A 22,781-nucleotide genomic window follows, 5' to 3' on the forward strand; every position below is an offset into this window, starting at 1 on the left:
AGCTCCTCCTTCATCTTGACGTCATGGACGCCATCGGAGAATGCGGAGATGATGGCCTCGTCCGTCACCTTGGGGATCTTGAGACGGACGTTGTTGAAGCGCTGGATGTACTTCTGGAGGGTCTCTCCTGGTTGTTGCTTGACGCGGCGCAGGTCACCCGCGGCCGGCGGGCGGTCGCGAGTGCCCTGGAAGTTGGCAACAAAACGGTTGCGCATCTCGTCCCAGGAGGAGATCGAGTCTGGGGCAGATTCAGGAGCCACGAACGGGCGCCGTCCTTGAGTGCCATAGGGAACTAGTTCGCCATGACTTTCTCGTCGCCGTTGGCCGCCTTGATGCTCAGCTCGTAGAGCTGCAGGAACTCCGCGGGGTCGGGGGTGCCGTCGTCGCGAGGAGGCAGATCTGGCTTGAACTTGCCCGGTCAGGCGACGCTACGTAGCTCGGGGGTGAAGGTACGGCAGACGGCCATGGTCACCGGGGCCCATCATGGAGGTGGAGCTTGGTCTTGTCGCCCGCGCGCCGCGACGGGAAGCGGCGCGGGGCCCTACCGCGGCGGTGCGAGGAGTGGCGGAGCGTTCTCTTGCGGTCGAGGGACTTCTTGACAGCTTCTTTCTTCACGCGCGGGCCCCGGACGCGGTGGGTCGTGCCGTGGAGCCGCACGCCTTGGCGCCAGGGCGCCGTCTTGGTGCAGAGGTGGTGGAGGTGCTCCGTGAGCTACGTCGCCCGTAGCTGGCGGAGCGCGAGGCAGTGAGAGGGACGGCGCAGGGGAGCCCCCTGCGGCACGGACAAGCTCTGCGATGCGGCCGAGCCTGTCCTCGTAGAGGTCATCGACCAGACAGTAGCGCAGGAGCTCATGGGCCATGAGGAGTGCGGCCCGTGCGCCCATGGGAGGGCGACGAGTGTGAGACGACGAACCGGCGGGAGTCGGCGATGGAGTGGTGGTGCGGCCGTCCTGCCGCACCGAGGGGTGCAGCGAAGACGCTTGGTGCCCGTTCCCCACCGGGTCGGTGGCAGCGTTGGCGGCAGGCGACGGAGAACGATGGGGTGGCCCGACGACAGGGGTCGTCTAAGCGACGCGGGTGGCGAGGGCAGCCCGACGCTCGGCGCGGACGCGGCGTGCATCCGTCATGGAGATGACGGAGCGACGGAACGCGGAGCGACGGAAGGGAAGTTTCGGCGTACCCCTACCTAGCGCGCCAAATGTCGGATCACGGGTTCTGGCAAAACCCTTAAGGTTCGAACTCTGGGGTGCGCGCGAAGTTCTTTCCCCCCTATCGATCCACGCCCTAGCTTGCTGAGATCTCGAGGACGAACTCAACGAACTCACAACACAAAAGACACAAGATTTATACTGGTTCGGGCCACCGTTGTGGTGTAATAGCCTACTCCAGTGTGGTGGTGGTGGATTGCCTCTTGGGCTGATGATGAACAGTACAAGGGGAAGAATAGCCTCCTGAGGTTGAGGTGTTCTTGTGCTTGGCGAACTTGGGTGTTTGGATTCGCTCAGCTCGGGCTTTCTTGTGAGTTCTGAACTCGATGCCCTCTACGGTGGTGGCTAGTTCTACTTATATAGGCCCTGGTCCTCTCCCCAAATATTGAGCGGGAAGGGAGCCAACAACGGCCAATTTGAAAGGGGACAGCTAGTACAACTTATCCTGACAAAAGCGGTCTTCGCCTCCAAAAGGCTCTGGTGGTGACGCCGCCTTGGGCTCCATGGTGACCTCCGTCTTGCCGTCCTGCTGGTCTTGGTCTCGTTGCACCAATATGGAAACCTTTGCTTGAAGCCTCGGTACTATGCGCCTGCGCTTGCTTCCTTAGCACCAAAGGGGAAACAAGGACACTGCACGCGCTGGCGCCCGCCTGGCGCCCGCCTGATCTTGATCGTCATGGCTCACATCACGCAAACCTCGCGAGGCTTGCCCTGCCTTGATCTCTCCACTCCTCACGAGCCATCCTGGTGAGGCCGCTCCTGAGGAGGTCTTGTGTCATCCGCCTCGCGAGGGTCTTGAATGCCTTGTTGATGAAGATGGGTCGTACAGGCCTGCTAGCGCAGCCACGCCGTGGGCCGCAGGCAGGCAAGTCTGGGAACCCCCGTTCCCAGAACGCCAACAAAGAATCACGTCTTTACATGATATTGAAGCACGTGGAATCACGGCCGTGCTTGTATGGCATGTAGAACAGTGCGTTACAATGCCGAAGGCAGGACCGTGTGTCTGGTACGTGACAAGCCGTGCCTCTGCCATCACTTTGCTTCCTTGGTTTTGTCCGTGGGCGTTTCAGTAGAATCATCTGCAAAGCAAAGCCACGGCCTTGAATCTTCTAGTGACTTAATTGTCAATGTGCCCGTGGAAAATTTTGCCCTCGCGGAGGCAAGATGACTGTAGAACCTTGTTTCCGGCATCGAACAGATTCTTCTATTGAATGTGTGCCGTAAATAATTAAAACACGGAGGGGCACTCCCATGCCTAGTCTACGTGTTCAACCGTGCATCTCATACCTTGAAAGATGTGGCTCTATTTAATGTTTCAAGCAGCCACCTACCATTTACTTGTTACGAGTAGTAATTAACCCGGACCCTCGCGTCAAAAAAAGAGGTAATTAATCTGGACCCCTCCGCTCCCCATCGTGGGTATTTAAGTCATTTCGTGGGTCGACAGGATGTAATCCATTTCTCCAGATCCACCTCAGTGAGCACTGGTCGTGGGCGGTGCCACCCCAGCAACGGAGGTGGAGATGGAAAGCGCTGCTCGTAGCATCAAGAGGCCGAGAGTGGCGCCAACGGCGATGCCGCGTTCTGGTGGTGTGCTGGTGGTCGGAGGGGATGGAAGCGGCGACCGTGCTCCCTCTCGATCTGAGGAGGAAGAAGAGGGATGTCGTGCGGACCGCATCGGCGATCTCACCGACGCCGTCCTAGGTGAGATCATCTCTCGTCTCCCCATCAAGGAGGGCATCCGTACTCGAATCCTCGCTCGTCGGTGGCGTCCTTTATGGCCCACCGCTCCTCTGAATCTCGACTACCGCGAGATCCCTGTCTTTCATCTTTTTAACGATGGAGAAACAGTTCATATCGAGACCACGTCTAGGCTGTGCACCTTCACTGAGCAGCGCGTCCGTAAATGCTATTCCGGAACTCGACGCTCTCTAAAATGTTTTGCTGATGTTGTCAGTCTTCCGGAATGCATCCTGTCCAGTGATGCTAGCTCGGTTAGCCGCCTCTCTATCACAGCGTGCTACCTATAGTGCAGATCCTCCACCGTTGATGCCTGGCTCGAATCTTCAAAGCTCAACAATATCCAGGTTCTTGAGTTCTACTACCTGTTCCCAGGATTCCTAACGAAAGAGGTCACACTACTGGATGTATGCAATTCATGTACGCCCTCAGCCCCCGAGTCCGTGTTTCAGTTTTCCTCCTCACTGCACACCCTCGCCTTTGCTCTTTGCCAAATACCAGACAATTACGTAGGGACGCTTAAGCTACCACTGGTGAAAAGACTCTCGCTTGTGGAGGTTGATATATCATACGTCTCGCTGGAAAGCATAATCCACTCTAGTTGCCCTGCACTTGAGTACCTGCTCCTTGTTTGCAGTAGAGGAGGTCATCGGATCACAATAAACTCGTCTAACCTTGTAAGCATTGGTGTTCGTTGTGCACATGGCAAACTCATTATTGAGGATGCCCCTTTGCTTTGACGGTTGATCCACGATATTCAGGTCGACGACTCGGTGATAACCGTCGTCTCTACACCTAAACTGGAGACGCTAGGTCAATTTGTGTTTGTGAAAGTTAGTAAATTTATTGAGGTACTGACTTTCCACGATACTTTCAGCTGTACTTGTTCGGGTCTTTGTTTCTATTTAATCTGATGATATATGTTTTATGCTTCACGGAGATGGATGACTTGGTGAAAATCGGTGTCTCTGCAACTGTACTGGATAAATTCACGGATTCTTGGGGTGTGTCATGCCTTGCGGTACTGAGTTCTCCTAATACTTGCAGCTGCAAACAAGTTTGGTGTGCTCCAAACTTTCTTATATTAGTTTTGTGATCCATCTTCTGTTAATTTTCATGAAGGGTTTGGGGGCATTCGGGCTAACACGATTGCAGCATTCTGTCAAGACCTTATTTATCCTCATGCCTTATATAGTCGACTTGGTTGTTCCCTTGTTGCAGTTGTTTCCAGATCTGGAGAACTTGTTTGTCCAGGTGATTATCTTCATAAATGTTTGTACTGTAGTACTCCTTCCGTCTCAAAAAGCTTGTGTTACATTTGACTGGAATCGTTACACCCGTATCTTGACAAGTGTATGACAAGCTTTTCGGGACGGAGTTGGTAGAATTAATTGTTTTAGTCGGTCTTTCGATGGGCTATCTCTTTTTATACATGTCAGGTATTTGCTACTTTCATGTATATTTTTCGGGAGGATGCATTCATCAAGGCGAAAAAGAACAAATGGCATGTTAAGCACGGGCAGTTTCTCAAACATCACGACATTTGCCTGAAGACAGTAATGCTGGAAGATTATGATACCTTGCCGAGTAACATTGAATTTGCAAGGTTCTTTGTTCTGAGTGCAAAGGAGCTTGACACCATCAGCATTAAGTTTCGCTCGCCTCCTACAGAGTTCACGGAAGCATTTTACAGAGAGCATCAAAGGGTTCTCAAAAAAGGCTTCTAAATGTGCTCGTCTTAGGTTATCATCAAGTTGCAGGCACGCTTTTCCGGAATTAGAAAGCAGAAGTGTCGAATATCTGGATTTGACGGATCCATTCAGATGTGCATGCTAAAAATAGGTCTTGAGTTGGTTGGTCAAGTTCTTGGGAGTTATTTGTTGTTGTGAACTTTTTGTGTTCGCGTTTTGTGTAAATCTTGTCAAACAACCGTTGTACTCTTTGCACTGTCTGTGGGCTTTGTTTGTCTTTGTGCTGTGTGCAGCCACGAAGGAGCTTCCAACTGATGAAATCAATCTACCTTCATGTCTTTCTATGTTTATGCTACTTTATGTCGTAGTCGCCAGTCATGTGGAAATGCGCCAATAAACGTGTGCCTATTTCTGTCTCTCCAATTGGCCATTACGTGCCTCACAGAGTAATCAGAAAGTGTTGACATCTGAATCCAATTCTGTTAGGTTTCCGTAATAAACGCACAAACATGACTCCGGGTAAGAACAAACCATGTCTCCATGGCAGTCACGTGCGTGCCTATCCTTCTGACCGAGTCCACCGACTCATTCGGAATACAAGCAGAAAACCTTTGTGCGTGACTGTGCATAATAGCATGCCATGCCTTTAAGAGCTTTATGTCCGTGCTTGTGACCCTTAACAATGAAACACAGATAGCCACGAACGTCCACGCCTTTTATATCGAATAATATATGTAACATCAAGAAAGAAGCGTGACGCGACTCAATACGGAACCGTGTCCATAGGGAGTTCACGTCCGTGCGTTTAAATACAAGGAAATAATCTTTTAAATACAACGTATCTCACATAGACTATTCCATGCCTCACAGAGTAAACACCCGTGGCTGTGCGTAAGACAAAGGTTCAGCTCTGTGGGCTAAACGCCCGTCCATCTCCGTGAGCATGACTCTATGTAATACCATCGACCATGCCTTTTCAGCGCTTCAAAAACAACGTCTCTCGAATCTGCCACTCATTGCCTCACAAAGTAAATAGCGAGTGTTCATATTAGAACCCAGTTTTGTTCGGTTTGTGCAATAAATGCATGAACGTGACTCTGCCTAATACTAAAGTATGCCTCCATTGGCTTCTCGTCCATGCCTCTCCGTCTAAACGAGTCGACGGAATCATTAGGAAAACAGACACAAGTGAACATGACTCTATATAATACCACACGATGCCTTTGCAGATTTGACGCCTGTGCCTGTGACCCTTATCACTAAAACATAGAAAGTCACAAACGTACATAGCCGTGGCTGCAGAGACTTGAAGTTCGTTTAGCTAATGAAATATACGGCTTGCGCAATAAACGCATGGACATGACTCTACCTAATACTAAATTATGCCTCCATGGGCTTCTCGTCTGTGCCTCTCCGTCTAAATGAGTCAACGGAATCATTCGGAAAACAGATACAAGTGAACATGATTCTATATAATACCACACGATGTCTTTGTGGATTTGACGCCCGTGCCTGTGACCCTTATCACTGAATCACAGAAAGTCACAAACGTACATAGTCGTGGCTGCAGAGACTTCAAGCCCGTTTAGCTAATGAAATGTACAACTTGAGCAAAAGACCGTTTAGCCAGAGACCGAATGTCGGGTGGTTGGTGCGACATATGCCAAGGGATGGCTTATCATTGTGGGAGCCAATAAAACGTCGCCGGTGCCCGGAAACGGGATGAGGCGAAGACATGCACGCTGGCGAATCTTACCCAGGTTCGGGGCTCTCCGAGGAGATAACACCCCTAGTCCTGCTCTGCGGGGTCTCCGCATGATCACTAGATCGATAAAGGGTAGCTACAATCGCTCCTAGAGCTGTTGAGATCAAGGGAGAAGAAGAACAAGGCTAGCTCTTGCTTCTCTCTATCTATGGTGTGTATGCTATGCGTGGGTCGAACCTAGAAGCGAACTATGCTCAGTGGCCCACCCTTTGCATGGGTGCTCCGGGGGGTTTATATAGGCCTACCCCCCGGGGGTACAATGGTAATCCGACTGGGATCTGGTCCCAGCCGTCAGTGTCTACGCTCGCCGGCTTCTCCGCCGGCTGCTGGGTCCCGCCGGCTGCCGGCTACTTGGTCGACAGGCCGGTCCCACCGCCTAGGGTTTTTTCGGCGGCTGCTTACTGTAGCCGTGCCTCTGATGATGAGGGCTTTGTCGAGGTGAGCGTGGCTACAGTGGGCCGCCTCGGGGGCTATCACTGTAGCCCCACCTCGTCTTGTCTCCTTAATGGGGCTCCTGCTTCGAGGAAGGGAGTAGCCGGCTTCTGGAGGCCGGCTATACTCTTGGCCGACTAGGAAAAGCCGGGCCGCCTTCACGCCTCTCTCTGGCTGAAGGGGCCCGCAGTCCTTGGGCCGTACAGGAGTGGGTCGTGGACGACATCGAGGCTCGCGTGGCTACAGTGCCGAGCCGCACGGGAGACGTCCCTCCCGTACGGCCTCCTGTAGCCATGCCCGCCTCGGGCTTCGGGGGTCATGGGCCGCACTGTGGCCACACCCGGTCACGTCGCCGTTATGGAGGGGTGGTTGTGATCTTGGCCGGCCCCTAGGAGTCGGCGTCCTTCCTGGTCGGCTTCTTGGAGTCGGCCACCCCGTAGTCGTCCTGGGGAGGAGTCGGTGAGGCTGGGTCGCCTTCCGGGAGTCGGCTTTAGTGATAGCCGGCCGGGGAAGGTGGCCCAAATGCTTGGAGTGCTTGAAGGCCCAAAGGCCTGATAAATTTTCTGAAGAGCCAGGGGTAGTCGGTTAGGCTACCCGTGGCCATTTACTCCGACAGTAGTCCCCGAAGCTGATTGGGCTTCGAGGTGGAGTGGGGTTCGAGAAGCTCGATCAGCTTCCTATCGTGACAAGCCGGCAGCTGGGAGCCGGCCTTGGTCAGGCGCGCCGCCTTAGTCGAATTCTTCTGGAGTCGGGGGGCGGGAACCCGCAGGTACGTGCACCGGGCCGCGGGCCGGCCTCGGGACGTTGGCGTGCCACGTGGCCGGAAAGCCTGCCAGCCCACGCGCGCGACGGGACGTCGCCGCAGGGAGGGGGCCCGCCACGTCCGCGCCCCGGCCCAGGCGCGGATCCTTTGTATCCCGAAACCGCCCGCACGTTCCGTGCGGCAGTTTCGGCTCGCACTTATGCGTAATAAACGCGAGACGTGGGGGGAGTGGGCGCAGTTAATCCCACGTCTCCCCCCCACGTCTGGCCTCTTCGGCCGCGTGAGGCTATAAGTAGGGGGAGGTGGAAGGCGGCAGGCCCTCGCACGCTCCTCCTACTTCCACCGTCTTCTTGCCTAGCTCGTTCTCGCGACAGCGCCTCGCCGCCGCGCTCTTCCTCCGCACGCTCCTCCGCCGCCGTGCTAGCTTCCGCTATGCCTCCCCACGTAGAGCAGCTTGGCGGGGATTGGGATGGCTCCATCGTCCATAACGACCACATCGACTTCCTCCGCGACACCCGGCGTCTGCCCAGCGCGGACAAAGTGGAGGTCCGCCTCGCGCCGGAGAAGGAAGTCAGGCCGGCGCCGCGGGAGGGCGAGCGAGTGGTCTTCCGCTCGCACTTCCTGCACGGCTTCGGCCTGCTAGTGAGCGCCTTCTTCCGCTCCTGGCTGGAATTCTATCAGCTCCAGCCGCACCACCTCACCCCCAACGCGGTGGTGCTGCTGTCGGCCTTCGTCACCCTGTGCGAGGGCTATCTTGGCGTCCTCCCCACCCTCGAGCTCTGGGGGGAGTTCTTCCAGTCGAAGCTGGGCACGCGCGTGCGGGGCGTGCCGGCTCAGACCGGCGCCTTTATCGCGTCGCGGAGATCAGGTGCCGACAACCCCTTCCCCATCATCACGCTGATCCAATCGGTGAAGAAGTGGCAGAAGTCATACTTCTACGTGCGGAGCATCGCTCCCCGGGGTGACTACCTCAACCTGCCGGCCTACGTAGCCGGCCCACCGGCGGGCAGGCTGCCCCAGTGGTCCTTCCGGGCCGTGACGCTGTCGCAGGGAGGAAACGCCGCCATCGCCCGCCTGCGGGTGATGGTCCAGTCGGAGGGCCTGACGGGGCCCGACCTCCTGGCTGCGTTCGTCAAGCGCCGGGTCCTTCCGCTCCAGAGCCGGCCTCATCTGATCTGTCAGATGAGCGGCCAGCTCGATCCGAGCAGGAAATGTGCACCAAGGAGATGCCGCGGCCCGACGCCGCCGACATGGTGAATTACCTCGCCAACTGCCAACTTTCCGAAGACTGGCGATTCGGCAAGGAGCCATACAGCCGTGCCAATCCTCCGCCTACGGTACGCTCCCCTCGTCTCTTTTTTTCTCTCTCTCTCTCAGCTTTGTCGCCGAGTTCCTCTGGGCCGACACTAACTCAGTCGGCTTGCTCTTTCGACAGAGTCCTCTGCTCCGGCCGGCCGGCGCGGCAGACGTGGAGTGCCGCTTCGTCCCCGACCGGACCAAACATGACCAGGAGGACCCCGACCTGGGGGCGGCCCATATGGAGGATGCCGCCGAACCGGCCGGCGGCCAAGCCGGCGGCCAAGCAGGCGGCTCCGGGTTCACCGCTACCTTCGACGACTGGCCGGACAAGGACGAAGCCGAAGTTGTCCCGCATCGCCAGCCGGCATCCGGACGCGGCGCGGGCTCCTCCGGCGCGCAGCCTGCTCGGGGTAGAGGTCAGAAACATCGCGCCACCCAGGGCATGTTCGGTAGCCGGACGAAGAAGCCCAGGGGTGGGGCGGCGGCCACCAGGCGGGAAGAGGCGGCCGCGAAGGCGGCTCGCTTCCGCAAAGTGGTGAAGCAGCCGCAGACTGTGTCGGCGTAAGTTCTCTCTTTCTATGTACTGTCCTTCTTTCTTTCCTTTGGTGGTTCTTGAATCTTCGTCTTCTTTTTCAATGGTCAGAGCTCCGCTATCGCTTGAGCGGGCGGCCGCCGGCTCCGTCGTCGAGTCGCCAGGGGGCTGTGGGAGCACCACCCGCCATGTAGATCCCCGCGCCGCCCTCCTGGAGGCGACGGAAAGGAACGCGCGGGAGGTGCAGGAGGAGCAGGAAGCGCGGGAGGCGGAGGCACGGAGGGCAGCCGCCGCCCAGGCAGCTCGGGAGGAGGAGGCGGCGAAGGCGCTCACCGAGGCCGCAGCCAAGGCCCAGGCAGAGGCTGAGGCCGAAGCGGCGGCAGGGGAGGCTTTGATGGTCACCCCCTGCGCACCATGGCGCCCGAGGACGTGGATCCCTCGCCAGGGGGAACCAGCGGTTCCCAGCCGGGGCTGGGAGGAAGCGACGACGACGTCGTCATCTTGGGGGAGGCGCCGGGCGGAGGGACAGCCGTGGTGAACGTCGCTGCACAAGATGTCCGGACCCGGCTCCAAAGCCAAGCCGCGGCGCTGAGGCAGTTCACCGACGAATTCCTTGCAACGCGGGCAGCCATCCGGGTTAGTATCCTCATCTTGCTCTTTCTTGATCTTGATTTCTCTCGTGGGGGCGCGTCAGCGCACCCACTGGGTGTAGGCCCCGAGTTCCGAGTCAGCTGCTGAGCAGGCGGCTTGGAACTTCTTAGAGATTTTGTCTTTGCTGCTTTTGTTCTTACTTCGGTCTTCTGTCCGTCTTGCAGGACTACCACAACCTCCGAGCAGCCGCCTTCAACTCCCAGGCTCGGGAGCTGACTCAGAAGACCGCCGATCTTACTGAGAGCCGAGGTATGTGACTTGATCTTTATCTCATGTGGGGGCGCGTCAGCGCACCCACTGGGTGTAGTCCCCGAGATTCGGGCCGACTGCTGAGCAGTCGGCTCGGATCTTCCTTGATCATTCCTTATTGTTCTTCTTCTTCTTCTATCTCTGCAGCTGCCAACGCCAGTCTGAGGGCACAGCTGGGGGAATCCCAGACTGCTCTTCGTGCCAAGGACGCAGAGCTCGCCGCCTTGGTGCAGGAGCGCGACCGCCTGGTCAAGAAGCTGGCCGACCAGGAGGAAGGCCACAAGGCTGCGCTAAAGGCTGCGCAGGATCGTGAAGCCACCCTCCAGGCCGAGTTCGAGACGGAGGCGGCCGGCTGGGCAGAGGCCAGGCAGACTCTGGTCTCCGGCTATGGCCAGATTGAGGACCTGGTTGACGGTAAGTCGTCTACCCCTTCATCCTTTCTTGCCATCTGCCACTTCGGCTTGTTTTTCTGATTTTGGTGCTCTTCTTTTCTTTTCTTCTTCGTGCAGAGTACTTCCCTGGCTATTCAACTGCCGCCAACCAGGCCATCGAAGCCCGTCGCCAGGCGAAGAGGCAAGCCGGCTTCGAGATCTCGCCAACCGACGGCCGCTCGCTGGAGGAGCAGCTCCTGGCGATCCAGGCTCGCATCCAGCCGGCTCACAGGCTGCTCCGCCGGCTTCAGCGTGCCGGGTCGCAGGTCTTGGCCGCCCTCTGGCCCGGTCAAGTGGTCCCTCGCACCCCCAGTCGGACCGCCGACTGGCTGGAGGTAGCAGTCGGTCGCTTCGAGGCTTGGAAGGCGTCAGCGGCTCGCTCCGGTGCCAGGCGGGCGCTGGAGTTCGTCAAGGCCTGGTATCCCGGCCTGAACCTGGACCAGCTGGCTACTTGGAGGCAACAAGCCGACACGGAGCTGGAGCCGGCGCGGCCGGCCATCATTCGGCGGGCTTCAGCGATCGCCGACTACACCGACACCAACGTCTTCGCCCCCGAGGTGGACGACAATGGAGTCGCCCAGCCGGAAGATTGGTTTGGGCTGGACCCGGCATACGGCGAGGACTCGGCGGAGGAGATCGACTCCAGCGACGAGGGCGAAGAGGAGGAGGAGGAGGGTGAAGACACCGAGCCGGCTGGTGGAGTAGCCGGCCAGCTTGACCGCGCCTCCAGCACTACGTCGCGTGCGAGTACGTCTCCTGCCGCGGGAGGTGGTCAAGCCGGGACCAGCTAGGCGGCCACTCCTTCAGCCGGCGAGCTGCCTTCACCGACCATCTCGGCCTCCAAGTCGCGCCTTAGTCTTCTTTCTTTTGTTTTCCTGTCTTGTTACTTTTGAACAATGTTTGGTTAAGTCTGCACAATTCCACCCACTGGGTGTATTCAAACTTAAGTCTGTTGCCGGCCTGTGGGCGGCTTTATGTATATAAGTTATGCAATCGGTCTTTCCTTGTACTTTCGCATTTTGTCCTTCTGCTTTTTTCCTTTGCCGCCCTCCCTTGGTTGCCGCCTCCCTAGTCAAACAGTTGCTCTGCAATCTGTAGCCAGGGAGTGCCTGGCCAATTGGGGAGGGGGAAGTACTTTTAGCTCTGCCGGACTTAAGCTAAGTTTTTTAGGAAGCCGGCCAGCCGGCTGCTGTGACAGCCGGCAGGCATATATGGAGGCCGTCTTTTTGCTATATAGGTTAGTTGTTCCTTAGCCGTTTTTCGTGTGGGCGTCCTTTCTGTCTTCTCTCTTGCTAGTCGGACAGTCAGTTCTTTGAGCTGCGACTTTCAACAAGAGAGGACTTGGGAGCCGGCGCACTACTTTGCTGACTTCGAGAAGAACTTAGAATATAGCTCAAGGAGGCCAGTCCCCGGGCCGACTAGTCGGACCCGGTGCCGGACAAGAATTCAAAATGTAATAATACATTCATGGATATGACACTCGTCATTCATAGATAAATAAAAGGCAGTCCCCGAGTACTGTTCGGGGGGCCTGTTGGTTTGTAACTTAATACAAAAGGGGTAGCGTGATACATACTGCTTTTCAGCTGTAAAATCGTCTTAGGAGGTTTGCGTTCCATGGTCGCTCCGACTCCTTGCCGGAGTCGTCTCTCTTGTGTGCTCTTGGCTTTTGCGCGTCGATCAAGTAGTAGGAGTCGTTGCCGAGTGCCTTGCTGACGACGAAGGGGCCTTCCCAAGGGGCCGAGAGCTTGTGCTGGCCGGCTGTTCGCTGGATCAGCCGGAGCACAAGGTCGCCCTCTTGGAAGGATCTTGGCTTGACCTTGTGGTTGTAGTAGCGGCGCAGGCCTTGCTGGTAGATGGCGGACCGGCTGAGGGCTAACAGCCGGCCTTCTTCCAGTAGGTCGACGCCGTCTTCTCTTGCTTCTTTGGCTTCCTCCTCCGTGTACATGGTGATCCGAGGCGAGTCGAACTCGATGTCTGTTGGGATGACAGCCTCGGCACCGTACACAAGGAAGAATGGAGTGAAGCCGGCTGACTTGTTGGGTGTAGTGCGTAGACTCCAGAGGACAGCCGGCAGCTCTTCGAGCTAGCAGCCGGCCGATCGCTCCAGTGGTACAACCAGTCGGGGCTTGATGCCGGAGAGGATAAGTCCATTTGCTCGCTCGACCTGGCCGTTTGACTGCGGGTGGGCAACGGACGCTAAGTCCAGTCGGATGCCCTGTGTCGCGCAGAAACGTGCCAGTGCGCCTTTGGCGAAGTTCGTGCTGTTGTCGGTGATGATGCTGTGCGGCACGCCGTACCGAGTGGTGATGTCGGTGATGAATGTCACGGAAGTCGGCCCGTTCAGCTTCTTGATGGGCTTGGCTTCGATCCACTTTGTGAACTTGTCCACCGCAACGAGTAGGTGTGTCATGCCACCGCGGGCTGTCTTGAAAGGGCCCACCATGTCTAGTCCCCAGACGGCAAAAGGCCAGGTGAGGGGAATGGTCTTGAGGGCAGAAGCCGGCAGGTGTTGTTTGGAACTGAAGACTTGACATCCTCTGCAGCTCTTGACTATTTCTTTAGCATCCTCCAAGGCAGTCGACCAGAAGAACCCGTGGCGGAAAGCCTTGGCCACGAGGGATCTTGAGGCGGCGTGATGGCCGCATTCGCCTTGGTGGATGTCTTTGAGGATTGCCACTCCTTTTTCTGGCTCAACGCAACGCTGGAAGACTCCAGTGACACTGCGCTTCACGAGCTCCCTGTTGATTATTGTGTATGCTGCGGCTCGTCGTTGCACTAGTCTTGCTGCGATCTCATCAGCCGGCAGCTCTCTGCTGACTAGGAACTTGACGATGGGCTGGGCCCATGAGGGAGCTGTGACTTCTTCTGCTGTTAATGTGGCCACCATGACTCGGGTGGGTGGGTTGGGTGTTGTATTGGAGTCGACCACCGCTTTTTGTGTCGTTGCAGTCCCCGGGCCGACTGCTGCAGTCCCCGGGCCGGGTTCTGAAGTCCCTGCGCCGGGTGCGACTACATCAGTCCCCGGGGCAGTCGTCGAAGTCCCCGTGCCGCCTGCGGGATTTCTTGAGCCGGATCCGGCTGTTTCTGGCGCAGGCGGTACGAAGATGGAATCTGACTCTGGAGACGGCTTGATGGACGGCTTGAGGAGGCGCTGGAGGGAGACGCCAGTCGGTATGGCTTGTCGGGTGGAGCCGATCCGTGCTAGGGCATCTGCTTGGTCGTTGTCGGCCCTTGGCACGTGAAGGAACTCGCACCCTTCGAAGTATCCTCTTATCTGCTGGACGAGGAAACGGTAGCTCGCCATGTTCGCGTCCTTGGCATCCCAGTCGCCAGATGATTGCTGGACCACCAGGTCTGAGTCGCCGTAGCACAGGATCCGGCGTATGCCGAGTTCTTTGGCTAGCCGGAGCCCATGTACGAGCGCCTCGTACTCGGCCACGTTGTTGGAGGCGGCGAAGTGGATCTGCAGCGTGTACTTGAGCTTGTCGCCTTTGGGAGAGGTGAGGACGATGCCGGCTCCCAAGCCGGTGTGCATCTTGGACCCGTCAAAGTGCATCCGCCAATGGGTAGAGTCGGGAGCCGGCGGTAAGTACTAGGTCTCGGCCCAGTCGACGAGGAAGTCGGCCAACGCTTGCGACTTGATGGCGGTGCGGGGTTGATAGAAAATCGTGTAGGGCGCCAAGGCAATGGCCCATTTAGCCACCCGGCCGGATGCATCCCTGCTGCCTATGATCTCGGCGAGTGGAGCAGTGCACACGACCGTGATGGGGTGCTCTTGAAAGTAGGGCTTCAATTTCTTGGCAGCGAAGTACACCCCATAGCACATCTTCTGGTAGTGCGGGTAGTTTTGCTTTGAGCTGGACAGTACTTCGCTGAGATAGTAGACCGGCCTCTGGACCAGCTGGGCTCGGCCTTCCTCCGGGCGCTGGAGCACAACAACAGTGCTGACGACTCGGCTTGTCGCGGCGATGTAGAGGAGCATGGGCTCCTTCTCAGTCGGCGCAGCCAGGACAGGCGGAGTGGTCAACATTTTCTTCAACTCATGGAAGGCTTGGTCGGCTTGATCATTCCACTCAAAGTGAGTGGACTTCTTCATGAGTCGGTACAGGGGGAGAGCCTTCTCTCCTAGTCGGCTGATAAAACGGTTCAGGGAGGCTAAGCAGCCAGTGAACTTCTGCACATCTCGCAGCTTGGTGGGGATCTCCATCCTCTCGATGGCCTTGATCTTGACAGGGTTGCACTCAATGCCGCGTTCGGAGACCAAAAAGCCTAGCAGCTGGCCGGCTGGCACTCCGAACACGCACTTCTCGGGGTTGAGCTTGATCTGGAATCGGCGCAAGTTGGCAAATGTTTCCTTCAGGTCTTCTAGCAAGGTACCGCGCTTCTCTGTCTTCACCACAATGTCGTCTACGTAGACGTGGGCATTTCTGCCGAGTTGTTTCAAGAGACATTTCTGCATGCAACGCTGAAAAGTGGCACCGGCATTTCTCAAGCCGAATGTCATCGTCAGGTAGCAGAAAGCTCCAAAGGGTGTGATGAAGGCAGTCTTCAGGCGGTCAGCCGGGTCCAACTTGATCTGATGATACCCTGAGTATGCATCCAAAAAACTTAACAGCTCGCATCCGGCTGTGGAGTCTATACTTGGTCAATCCGTGGCAAAGCAAATGTATCCTTTGGGCAGGCCTTGTTCAAACTTGTGTAGTCTATACACATGCGCCACTTGTTATTCTTCTTCAAAACCAGAACTGGATTGGCAAGCCATTCTGGAAAGAACACTTCCATGATGAAGCCGGCTGCAAGGAGCCGGGCTATCTCTTCTCCCACGATTCTTTGCTTCTCTTCTGATAGTCGGCGGAGGGGTTGCTTGACCGGCTTCGCATCAGCTCGGACATGTAATTTGTGCTCGGCGAAATCCTTCGGGACACCCGGCATGTCCTTCGGGGACCATGCAAAGATGTCTCGATTCTCACGGAGGAAGTCGGCGAGCTCGCCTTCCTATTTACTGTCCAAGTTCGCCCCAATCACGGCGAACCTCTCCGGGTGCTCCGGGTCTAGAGGTATCTTCTTTGTCTCTTTTGCAGGCTGAAAGGAGCCCTGCGTATCACAGTCCTTGGGGTTGGGGGACAAGGCCGGCTGCTTGCTGGCCATGGCCACTACCCGCTCCAACATCTTCTTCTCTTCAGCCACCACGAGGGACTCGGCCAGCCGGCTGCTGGCCATGGCACACTCGATGGATTTCTTGTAGTCGCCGGCTACCGTGATGATCCCCTTCGAGCTCGGCATCTTCATCTTCAGGTAGGCATAGTGGGGCATAGCCATGAACTTGGCCAACGCAGGTCGGCCAAGTAGCGCATGATAGGGGCTCTCCAGATCCACCACCTCGAACCATATTGCTTCCCGGCGAAAGTGATCTTTGTCTCCGAAGAGAACATCCATTTTGATCTTGCCGATTGGAGAGCAAGTTAGGCCGGGTACGATACCATGGAAGACGGTGCGGCTCGGCATGAGCTGCTTTGCTTTGATGTTCAGCTTGTCCATGGTATCGCGGTACAGTATGTTGATACTGCTTCCGCCGTCTATCAGGACGCGGGAAAATCTGGCAGCTCGCCTCTCCGTCGCAAGGGTGACGTCCAAGACCATAGCATAGGAGCCAGGCGAAGGCATCACCTCTGGGTGGTCAGCCTGGCTCCAGCTGATGGGCTTTTCCGACTAGTGCATGAACTCGGCGGTGCTAGAGGCGACTGCGTTTACTTCTTGGTGCTGCCGGCGTCGGCTGCGCTTGTCGTCGACTTGACTTGTGAAGACGACGTAGGCGTCGTGCGCTTCGGGGAACTCGTCTTGGATGGCGCCGACTGCCGGCCGGGCCGCCGGCTGCTGGGGAGCTGGAGGCGGCGGGCCGGGAGGCGGAGGCGGCACCATCCCTTCGCCCTTGGTGATGCGGGTGAGCCAATGGCATTTCCGTGTTGTATGGTTGGACGGCTTCGCGCCGCTGTGGAACTTGCAGGGAGCATCGAGTGCTTGTTCGTAGGAGAAGGACGGCTGCCAGGGCGGCCGGCCACCCTTCTTCTTGGGAGCGGGCCGCTCCTCGGGCTGCTCATCTTCAATTGTGGCCACCTGCCGACTGGAGGAAGTCGGCATGGGGCCCTTGCGCTTGTGGTCGTTCTGGTAGGAGCGCCGGTTAGGGTCGCCAGCCGGCGTCTTAGGAGCCGGAGCAACTACTTTCCCCGAGGCGTCCACTCGGAGCTCGGTCTTCATGGAGGAGTCGGCAGTGGCATACTTGTCGGCGGTGATCAGCAACTCATCGAGGGTAGCCGGCTCATCGCAGAGGAGTCGGTGCTTGAGGAGGGTGCCCTCTCGGCACCCGGCAGTGAAATACTCGATGGCCTGGACCTCATGCACTCCCTCGCAGGAGTTGCGGAGCTCGGCCCATCGCCATCGCGTGAGGTAGTCGCGGGTCGACTCGTAGGGCCCCTGGACGCAGAGGGAGAGCTGGCGAGGCTTGGGAGGCCGCTTGTAGGTGCTGGTGAAGTTGTGGACGAAAACTTCGGTGAAGTCCAGCCAACTGTTGATGCTGTAGGGCTTGAGGCTGTTGAGCCATGTGCGCGCCGTGCCTTGCAGCATCAAAGGGACGTGCTTCACGGCGACGCGCCGATTGCCGTTGGCGATGCTGACGGCTGTGGAGTAGTCGATGAGCCAATCTTCCGGCTTCACCGAGCCGTTGTACTTGGGCGTGTCTCTGGGAAGCGAGAACCCTTTGGGAAAGGGCTCGTCGCGGATGCGGGGGCCAAAGCATGGCGGGCCGACATCGTCTTCTTCTTCTAACGCCAAGGATCGTGCCAGGTGGTCGGTCCTGTGGCGGGCGTCGTTCTCGCCGACTCCTTCTCGGCGGCCAAGTCGGTCGCCAAGAGTCGGATGCGTGACAGGCGGTGGAGTGAGGCGTCTTTCTCTTCGAGGCGGAGGAGGAGGCAGGTTTCCTTGGTGCTCTACAGCTCGAGGGCGGCCATCCGCGTCGCGCTCGATGGTAATGCGAGTCCGGCTGCGGCTGGCAGCCGGCTCCTTGTCTTTCTTCTGGCGCGCACCGCTCGCAGTCGGCGAGCGGGACGTCGCAGCGTGCTCCCGGCGCGGGGGATGGCTATCAGCTCGGGCGCCGGCTTCGTGCCGTTCTGCAGCCGCGTCGATCAGCTGCTGGATCCGTCTTGTCATGTAGGGGAGCTCATCGGCTCCCAGCCCATTGAGCTCCTTTGCAGCCGCCTGAGCGGCTCGCAGATTCTCGAGCGGGGTGGCGTAGACGGGGCGATCTGCGCCCAGCATGCTGGCAACGGCTGCGCCGCGCTTCTGGACGAAGCCGGCTCGGCTCGGGCCGCTAGGCGGCGGCGTGCCGAAGGCGGCGCGGTCGACTTCGTGCTAGTGGGCCTCGGTGAGGCGTCTCATCGAGGCTATCTTCTTGCCCTCCGCGATAAGGGCAAGGCGGCGTGCCTCCAGGGTCTCGGCGTCGGCGTCGGCCGGGATGGGGACGGAGAGGTCGTGCATCGCCGCTTGCTGAGCGTCGTGGGCATTCTCGCCCGAGTTGGAGGCGTGGCTGATGACCAGCACTTCGGTGACAGCGCTGCTACCGCTGTCAGCTCGAGGGAGGGGGTCGTCGAAGACCACCACGTCGGAGGGGTAGGCGTCGAGCGACGCGGTGTCGGAGTCGATGAGCATCGGGTCGGTGGAGCCGACCGACTCCATGTCCGCAGCAGGCTCGCTGGAGACGTGAAGTTGGTCGAGGAGGCTGACGAGGCGGCTCTCGGGGTAGTCGGTGCCTACGTCGGACGCAGGCTCGTCGGAGATGCGAGTTTCGCCGAGCAGATCGGCGAGGCGGCTCGCTGTGCAGGCGTCGTCGACGCCTTGCAGCGCGTCGAGGCAAGCGCCATCGGGCGTAGCAGGCTGCCTGCGCTCGCGGGGAAGGAAGAGGGTTCCCGTCCAGAACAGGTCTCCGGACGACGGTGCACCTGGCCCCACGGTGGGCGCCAAATGTCGGGTGGTTGGTGCGACATATGCCAAGGGATGGCTTATCATTGTGGGAGCCAATAAAACGTCGCCGGTGCCCGGAAACGGGATGAGGCGAAGACATGCACGCCGGCGAATCTTACCCAGGTTCGGGGCTCTCCGAGGAGATAACACCCCTAGTCCTGCTCTGCGGGGTCTCCGCATGATCACTAGATCGATAAAGGGTAGCTACAATCGCTCCTAGAGCTGTTGAGATCAAGGGAGAAGAAGAACAAGGCTAGCTCTTGCTTCTCTCTATCTATGGTGTGTATGCTATGCGTGGGTCGAACCTAGAAGCGAACTATGCTCAGTGGCCCACCCTTTGCATGGGTGCTCCGGGGGGTTTATATAGGCCTACCCCCGGGGGTACAATGGTAATCCGACTAGGATCTGGTCCCAGCCGTCAGTGTCTACGCTCGCCGGCTTCTCCGCCGGCTGCTGGGTCCCGCCGGCTGCTGGGTCCCGCCGGCTGCCGGCTACTTGGTCGACAGGCCGGTCCCATCGCCTAGGGTTTTGTCGGCGGCTGCTTACTGTAGCCGCGCCTCTGATGATGAGGGCTTTGTCGAAGTGAGCGTGGCTACAGTGGGCCGCCTCGGGGGCTATCACTGTAGCCCCACCTCGTCTTGTCTCCTTAATGGGGCTCCTGCTTCGAGGAAGGGAGTAGCCGGCTTCTGGAGGCCGGCTATACTCTTGGCCGACTAGGAAAAACCGGGCCGCCTTCACGCCTCTCTCTGGCTGAAGGGGCCCGCAGTCCTTGGGCCGTACAGGAGTGGGTCGTGGGCGACGTCGAGGCTAGCGTGGCTTCAGTGCCGAGCCGCACGGGAGACGTCCCTCCCGTACGGCCTCCTGTAGCCATGCCCGCCTCGGGCTTCGGGGGTCATGGGCCGCACTGTGGCCACACCCGGTCACGTCGCCGTTATGGAGGGGTGGTTGTGATCTTGGCCGGCCCCTAGGAGTCGGCGTCCTTCCTGGTCGGCTTCTTGGAGTCGGCCACCCCATAGTCATCCTAGGGAGGAGTCGGTGAGGCTGGGTCGCCTTCCGGGAGTCGGCTTTAGTGGTAGCCGGCCGGGGGAGGCGGCCCAAATGCTTGGAGTGCTTGAAGGCCCAAAGGCCTGATAAATTTTCTGAAGAGCCAGGGGTAGTCGGTTAGGCTACCCGTGGCCATTTACTCCGACACTGAAATACCACGTTCGTTGTTGGCAAGGTTACAGATTGAGAAAAAAGGTTCGGGCATTGTTTCACCACACCTACGTAAAACCCAAACCGGAAAAGTGGCGGCAACATCTCACTCCAGCACTGTTTTCAGCACTTACAAGTGAATGGATCCTTTAAATCCAGGTGCTCAACGCATGCGTGCCTTAGATCCAAGTTCCCGTGCTTGCAACTTGGCGACAACCTAAGGCAAGCATGTTTAGAAGCCTTTTTGTCCCACTGAAGCACCTCTTGTTGTTGTTTGTAGAATTGTTCCATGAAGTCTTCTTGAAGAATAAACTTGATCCTAATAGTCTCCAGCTGTGCTGCGTTGAGAATAAAGAATGTCGCAAACCGAATGCTTTCCTCGCATTGTACATAGCTTTCAGCGTCAGTGACTTCAAACGAACGTCGTGATGGTGCTTACAAGAATAGTCATTCGTAAGACTTTGTTCATTAGAGGCTCTTCCCTAAATAAGCATGAAGATTTGAAATGGTTAGGCTCCATAAAGAGTGATTCTATTGGGAGAGCAAGTGAAGGAATAATTCTATAACCTCCATTGTGATAAAAGCTTTTTCTAGTTTTGTCTACACACAGATGTGCCTAATACTGGTCCATGACCATATACAACTTTGTCCATTACATAAAAATGTAAGTGACGTTTTTTTATGAATGGAGTTCTACACCATGCAAGGTATGTGTTTACAATTTGTGTGAGAAGCATCACCTTGATATACAAGTTCTCCAAGCTTCGGAAGCGTTGCACCAAGGCAAAGACTGTGTGCACGTCATAATCCATGCTGATAGATAACATCTTGATAGAATGAACCGCTGTGGATGTGCTGACTGTCGGCAAACACTTCATGTAGCATAAAACATAATATTATTAGAATAAAGGTTGGATTACATGGAACTTGTTTGTACGAATGAATGGAGATGAAAGTATTGTTGAAAGTCGGTACCTGAATAATTATACGGTCATTTTCAATGCTGGTTTCACATAAAATATAAGAAAATTTGCCCATGACATGCAGTTTAGGTGCAGAGGTGATAACTATCCACAAGTTCTTGCTATGATCATCACAAAGCAACCGTTGAAGTGAGTAGGCATCCTCTATAACAACTTTCCCATAATAACCACAAATGCCAATGCTTATAAGGTTAGGTGAGTTTATTCTGATACAATGGTGTGCCTGACTGTCCGAACAAGCAGCAGAGACTCAAGTGTAGGAGAACTAGAGCTGATGTGCTTTGTAATGAGACATCTGATACATCAACATCCACTAGCGAGAGTCTCCTGAGCAGAGGTAGTTTAAGCGACCATACATAATTGTCTGGTAACTTGCAAAGAGCAAAGGCGATGGTTTGGAGAGAGGAGGAAATCTGAGGGTTGAATGCTGGTGGTGATGGCATGAGCGAAGGGCATGAGAATGGCACTATGTCATGTTGTCTCAAACATGGTGGAAACAGGTAGTAAAACTCGAGCACCTGGAGATTGTTCAGTCTTGGGGATCGAAGCCAGGCATCGACTTTGGAGTGTCTGCAGTGGAGGTAGCTCGCCGGAATGCAGAGGCGGTGAGCTGCGCTCTCACGGCCGAAGAGGATGGCCTTTGGAAGGTACGGATCATCTTCACCGACATGTTCTTCTCTAAAAAAAGTTCCGGTGTATGTTATGCGGATGAGTTCCTCCGGTGTGGCGGAGTTCGCGGTGCTAACCTTGAAATGTACTTGATCTAGAGGGTTAAAAAGACGTGGGACAGGGATCTCACGGCAGTTCAGATTCAGAGGAGCGGCGCGCCACAGAGGGCGCCACCGACGTGCAAGCATTTGAGTGCGGATGCCCTCCTTAGTGGAGAGACGGGAGATGACCTCACCGAGTACGGCGTCCGGGAGGTCGCTGATGCGGTCCGGAGCAAACTCCTCTTCCTGATCCTCGGAATCAGTGTGCGTCCGGCCGCCGCTTCCAGCCGCTACCTCCAAACCACCGGAGGAGGCCGTCGTCGGTGGCCCTAGCCTCGCCCTCTTGGTGCTCGGGGCACCGGAGTGGACCTCCATCTCCGTCTCCATGTTGGGTTCGTGCTGCCTGCGAGCGCTGCTATTTGTGGCGTGGATCTGGAAAGACGGCTATGTCTTCATTGCAGGAGGATCCAAGTGAGAGTTAAAGATAAGCGAGGTGGAGAGCAGATGCGAGTGGTCGTAAATACGGTTAGGTTTTCTGTGCGTCCTGTAGATTCATTACAGTGTTGTTACTGGAAATTGAGACGTGCTTGTCGTGGAAGCACCGTGCCTGTGCTTTATTTAAAACCGTGCCCAGGCTAGCTTCAGAGCCCTGCCTCACAAAGTAGACATGATGTTCGCGGAAAACCATTTGGATCACAGAGGCAGTACCGTGTGTCTGGTTTATTTATTCTCAATGGCGCTGCTCATGGAGTGCTCGTGTCAGCGGAAAATTCTTAAATTCGGGGAGACTCGATTCAAGCCGTAACTGCTTACAGTACAGAGAACGGCGATGTAAAGCAGAGTCGTGCTCTTTTCTCTCTGGTCGACTTGCGTGCGTCCGATGCATGTAGGATAGTGCGTTCTGTATCTAAAATACCGTGCTTTGTTTTCTTCCACAACAGCGAAGGAAAAAGACCGTGCTTTGTTTTCTTCCGCAATAGTGAAGGAAAAAGATAATTTATAGTTATCGTCCAACTGGTCGACGTCCCCTCCCCTCCCTTCCTCACACGCGGGATCCGCTCGCAGTGAAGACCTAGCCGTTTTTCCAGATCCACGCCACATATAGTGGTGCTCGCAGG

Source organism: Aegilops tauschii, chromosome 4, assembly GCF_002575655.3.
Source record: "Aegilops tauschii subsp. strangulata cultivar AL8/78 chromosome 4, Aet v6.0, whole genome shotgun sequence".
NCBI classification, from domain to species: domain Eukaryota; kingdom Viridiplantae; phylum Streptophyta; class Magnoliopsida; order Poales; family Poaceae; genus Aegilops; species Aegilops tauschii.